The sequence below is a fragment of the Macaca thibetana genome, chromosome 10 (assembly GCF_024542745.1).
Source record: "Macaca thibetana thibetana isolate TM-01 chromosome 10, ASM2454274v1, whole genome shotgun sequence".
Taxonomy (NCBI): Eukaryota; Metazoa; Chordata; class Mammalia; order Primates; family Cercopithecidae; genus Macaca; species Macaca thibetana.
Genome location: NC_065587.1, coordinates 54,602,438 through 54,607,724, shown reverse-complemented (window position 1 = coordinate 54,607,724; position 5,287 = coordinate 54,602,438). Strand labels below are relative to the sequence as shown.

The 5,287-nt window shown below is 48.2% G+C and overlaps 3 protein-coding genes across 6 annotated transcripts in view; all 3 read left to right on the top strand.

Annotated features, from left to right (window-relative positions):
• Positions 1 to 5,287, top strand: part of DNTTIP1 (deoxynucleotidyltransferase terminal interacting protein 1) — a 505,046-nt gene that overhangs the window by 58,138 nt on the left and 441,621 nt on the right. The gene's annotated exons all lie outside the window — the stretch shown is intronic.
• The window catches only part of WFDC2 (WAP four-disulfide core domain 2), a 232,770-nt gene that overhangs the window by 62,016 nt on the left and 165,467 nt on the right, over positions 1 to 5,287 (top strand). The window lies entirely within an intron of this gene.
• The window catches only part of SYS1 (SYS1 golgi trafficking protein), a 398,294-nt gene that overhangs the window by 340,499 nt on the left and 52,508 nt on the right, over positions 1 to 5,287 (top strand). The window lies entirely within an intron of this gene.

The window sequence follows — 5,287 nt, the reverse complement described above, 5'->3', positions numbered from 1 at the left end:
GCACCCACACACACAAAAAGGGGACCTGCACAGAAAGAAAATAACCACAAGTCTGATGGAGCAGAGCGCCTACCTTTTTGACATTTTCTAGAGGAGGAACAGGGTGCAGAGGCAGCTGGCATCCTGAGTCCTCATCCCTGCCCTGGGGATGTTACCCTACCAGCTATCTCTCCATCCCAAGCAAGGGTGCACCCCAGGCCCAGAAGTGACCACAGGACCCTTTCGAAACAAAGCTTTCCCAGGATAGCCCTGGGCAGAACTCCTGGGATTGACTGGGCAATAACGTAGTTGAGAGAGGGGCCTCTCTACATGGGGCTGATGGACAGAATCACAATCTATTCCTGACCACCCTACCCACCCTCTACCTAGTCTGTGCTAGGTAGGGAAGAAAAAAAAAAAAAAACAGGCAGAACACTGGCTTGGACTGTTGGAATCAAGGATACAGATAAGTATCATGGGTGCCAGCTACCTGTACTAGCCTCTGGTGGTGCCTGATGGGAAAACTGGTCTGAAATGTGGGTTCCAGGTTCTAACCCGCTGGGGAAGAACTTGACCTCCTAAGGAAGAGCTAATTTCTTGTAAAACTCCTCCCCCCCCCCCCCCCCCCAGGGTATGGAAAGTCCCATGAGAAAAAAGAAACTAACAATACCCAGAGGAGAAGAAACAAGGTGTGTTCTTTAGCCTTCCCAAAGTCTTGACTAAATTCTGTCACCTGCGGTCAGCAGACTGCAGCCCACTGTGAGAGGTGAGGAAGAAGTCTGTGGCCCCTGAAGGTGAATCTTGGCGGAGGAATGCAGCGAATGAGTTGAATGGGAAATATCCCTGAAATGAGTGCTTGACTCACCGTCCATGGTGGTGTTGAAGCAGGCAGCCAGGAGGAAAGAGGCTGAGAAGAGTGTCATAGCACATCACATGGGGAATTGGGGCTCAAGCGCTCATTGTCCAGCCCTGCCCCAAAGTCTTCCTCCACCACTCCTCAAGGCAGGAGTCCTAGAAGCCAACAATCTAATCTGGGCCAAAAGCCGAGGCCCAGCCAAACAGCTCTGTCTTAGTCCTCACCCATCTCAGGGGATCCTATAACCTTGGTGTCACCAAGGTATCCATCTGGAAGTCTGTGACCAAAGTTCCAGCCCTGGCCTACCTTCTGAGTTCCAGCTGCTGAAACTGTCCTTGGAGGTCTTCCTTGCACTGAGTCTGAAGCCATCTTATATCGAACCCCTTTCCCTCTCCACCTGCCTTGCAACACCAGCTCTAACTCCTTCCCCCACACCACCCAGTCACCCAGGCCTAAGGATCCCACCTCCCCTTCCACACTACAATGTGCCTCCTGTTTTCCTCTCCCTCCACTACTGCCCTGCCCGGTCATATGTCGCCTCTTCCAAAATTTCCCAAACTACCCTAGGTAGAACCAGCTATATCATTTGTGGGCCCCAGTGCAAAATGGCCCCTTGTTCAAAAAGTATTAAAGAATTTCAATTTGACTGAACACAGGATGCAAAAAAAAGAAAAGAATTTCAAGACAGCCACAGGAAATGATGAAACCAAGTGCACAGCCCTTTCAAGCACAGGCTGCACACCCATGGAGCCAGCCCTGGCCCCAGGTTTGTTTCTTGTATTACCACAGAACCGCAGTGGGACCATGTCGGCTGCCCACTTTGGATCAAAGGTTTTATGTACATGCCGATTGTCCCCTCTAGGTTGTCAGCTTCATGGGGAAAGGAGCTTTTATCTCTGCATGACCTATAGGGTGCATCACAATGCCTTGCATGTTGCGTTGGTGCTCAATAAACAGCGATTTGCATCACATGGCATTGGCAGATATTTAGATATTGCTAATGCAAAGTGAAACCAGCAGGTGGCACTGTTCTCCATCCAAGCATTAAGTTCTCGTTTTATTTCTATTTAAAAACTGGGCCTTAATTCCAGCCCTTTGGTAGGCCGAGGCGCAAGAATCACTTAAGCCCAGGAGTTCGAGACCACCTTGGGCAACATAACAAGACCCCCATCTCTACAAAAAATTTTTAAAATTGGGCCGGGCGCAGTGGCTCACACTTGTAATCCCAGCACTTTGGGAGGCCGAAGCGGGCAGATCACGAGGTCAGGAGATACAGACCAACCTGGCTAACATGGTGAAATCCCGTCTCTACCAAAAAATACAAAAAATTAGCCATGCGTGGTGGCGGGCGCCTGTAGTCCCAGCTACTCAGGAGGCTGAGGCAGGAGAATTGCTTGAATCCAGGAGGAGGAGGCTGCAGTGAGCCGAGATCACACCACTGCACTCCAGCCTAGGCAGCAGAGTGAAACTCCGTCCAAAAAAAAAAAAAAAAATTAATATACCGGCCATGCCATGGAACAATTCTATTAACATCTCTGAGTGTGGAGCTCAGGCATCTGTATTGTTTGAAACCCTCTCATGTGAATCTAGTGAGCAACCAGGGTTAAGAATCATGGCCCTAGTCAGTATTTCCTCCTCATTTTACAGATGGGGTAACAGGCTCCAAGAGAGGAGGCGAAGGTCACAGCAGATGGCAAAGCCTACAATTGATTCGAATCCTGCACTCCTACCGCTAAATCTGGGGCTCTGAGTTTCTCTTAATTCTCATTCTACCACGCTGCTGTGTGTAGGTGACATGTGTGTTGCAGAGGGTGAGGATGGGGCATGTAGTGAGGATAAGGCCCAAATCTCCCAATTTACCAGCTCTCATGCTGCCTGGTGTTCCACCATTATTAACAAGTTAGTTCCTCAGTTTAAGTACTGACCTTGGGGTTTCTCTCTTTCTTTCTTTCTTTTTTTTTTTTTTTTTTTTAACTTTTATTAAGTTATAACCACAACATAGGTAAAATTATCTGATAGCTTCCCCCTGGGTAGGGCAGAGACCTGTGAAGATGGCAAGGGAAAGAGGAAGTGGTTTTAAGGGAAGTGAAACCCATAATACATCTATAAGGTTGTGGCCAGGCATGGTGGCTCACGCTTGTAATCCTAGCACTTTGGGAGGCCGAGTCGGGCAGATCACTTCAGATCACTTGAGGTCAGGAGTTCCAGACCAGCCTGGCCAACATGGTGAAACCCCGTCTCTACTAAAAATACAAAAATAGGCTGGGCGCGGTGGCTCACACGTATAATCCCAGCTACTCGGGAGACTGGGACAGAAGAACCGCTTGAACCCAGGAGGCGAAGGTTGCGGTGAGCTGAGATCACACCACTGCCTTCCAGCTTGGGTGACAACAAGACTCTGTCTCAAAAAATAAAAATACAAAAATTAGCCAGATATGGTGGCGTGCACCTGTAGTCTCAGCTACTTGGGTGGCTGAGGCACAAGTATCGCTTGCACCTGGGAGGCACAGGTTGCAGTGAGCCGAGATTGTGCCACTGCACTCCAGTCTGGGCAAACACAGCAAGACTGTCTAAAGAAAGAAAAACAAACAAACAAAGCCATCTCTAAGGTCTTCCACAGACCAGCTCAAAACGGCCCCCTAGACAGGCTTGGCTCTGTTCCAGACCCTAAGGGACAAAGGCAGGCAGGGTAGCAGTGGCACAATAATGCATTTAGAGGGCAAAGTGATAAACCCCCACTACAACTGGCTGCTTGCCACCAGATGGGCACTTTCACCTTTGCTATCTAATGTAACCTAATCACAAACCTTGTGGCATTCCATCATATTTACAGGTCCTCAAGGAGAGAGAATTACACAGGTTGTATATATCACAGGGCAGAAATCTTGCAGGCCATCTTAGAATTCTGTCTACTCCCCAAACAACATAGCAAATCATACGTAGGGGAGATGTGTTTCGCTTGTAGGCCTTTCCACACCCCATGCAGGCATTGTCCCATGGTTTTCTGCCTCCAAAGACTGGCAAGCTCATGAATAAAAAGTGGGCCCATGCCTGGTTTCTGTAATTTAGTGGTTATCACATTCGCCTCACACGCGAAAGGTCGCCGGTTTGAGACTGGGCCAAAACACGAGATTTTCCCCCTAAATTTAGTGAGTTTAATTGAGATTGGAAACAAACAGAAAACTAGTTAAACCTGTGCCTACATTTTAGCCAGGCGTGGTGGCTCACGCCTGTAATCCCAACACTTTGGGAGGCTGAGGCAGGCAGATCTCATGAGATCAGGAGTTTGAGACCAGACTGGACAACATGGTGAAACTCTGTCTCTACTAAAAACACAAAAATTAGCTGGACATCATGGCACGTGCTTGTAATCTCAGCTACTTGGGAGACTGACGCAGGAGAATCACTTGAACCTGGGAGGCAGAGGGAGCAGTGACCTGAGATCACGCCACTGCACTCCAGCCTGGGCGATAGAGTGAGACTCCACCTCAAAAAATAAAAATAAAAAACAAAAAGTGGACCAATAGTGTCCAAAATCCATTTTGCATCCACTGCCCAATTCTCAGAAATAATATTATATATTTTCAGAAATAATCAGAGTTGGCTCTCCAGACAAAGCCCTATTCAAGGTTGACCACTGATGGGGCTATATCAGCCAGCATTTAAGATGGCTTCCAATGAGTCTTGTATCCAGGTGCTTCTGCCCCTGGGTAGTCTCTCACAATGAATAAGGCTGACCTGTGTGACACATGCAATATTATGGAAGAGATAGTGGGTGACTTCCAAGCTAGGTCATAGCTACACAGATCACTGTAGCTTCCACTTGGCGGTTCTCTTGGATCACTTGCTCTGAGAGAAACCAGCTGCCACATCACAAGGACTGGCAATCAGCCCTATGTGGGTCCACGCAATGAGGAACTGAGGCCTCCTGCCAAAAGCCAGCACCAAGTTGTCAGAAATGTAACTGAGCCATCTTGGAAGTGGATCCTCCAGCCCAGTCAAGCTTTCAGATGACAGCAAGACCTGGCCGACATTGACTGCAACCTCACAAGATGGAGCCAGAATCACCCAGCTAATGCTCCTGAATTCTGACTCACAGAAACAATGCGAGATAATATTTATGTCGTTATAAGCCCCTAAGATTGGGGGTAATTTTAAATATCAACGGATAATATGGGAGTCTTCTTAAACTAACGCTTTACCCAAACAGATGGCACTGATGATGAAAACACCATATACTGAGCACGTACTGGGTGCTGAGCTCTGACTTACCTCCCTATAGGCTGTTGGAGCACAAGGTAACGGCTGGTAAAAGCTGAAACCCAAACCCAGAGGTCCTGACTCACAGTCTCACACCATCCAAAGCAGCCCTAACAGGAATTTCTGCAACTGGAAATGTTCTGTGTTTGCACCACCTGATACAGTAGCCACTAGCCACATGTGGCTATTGAT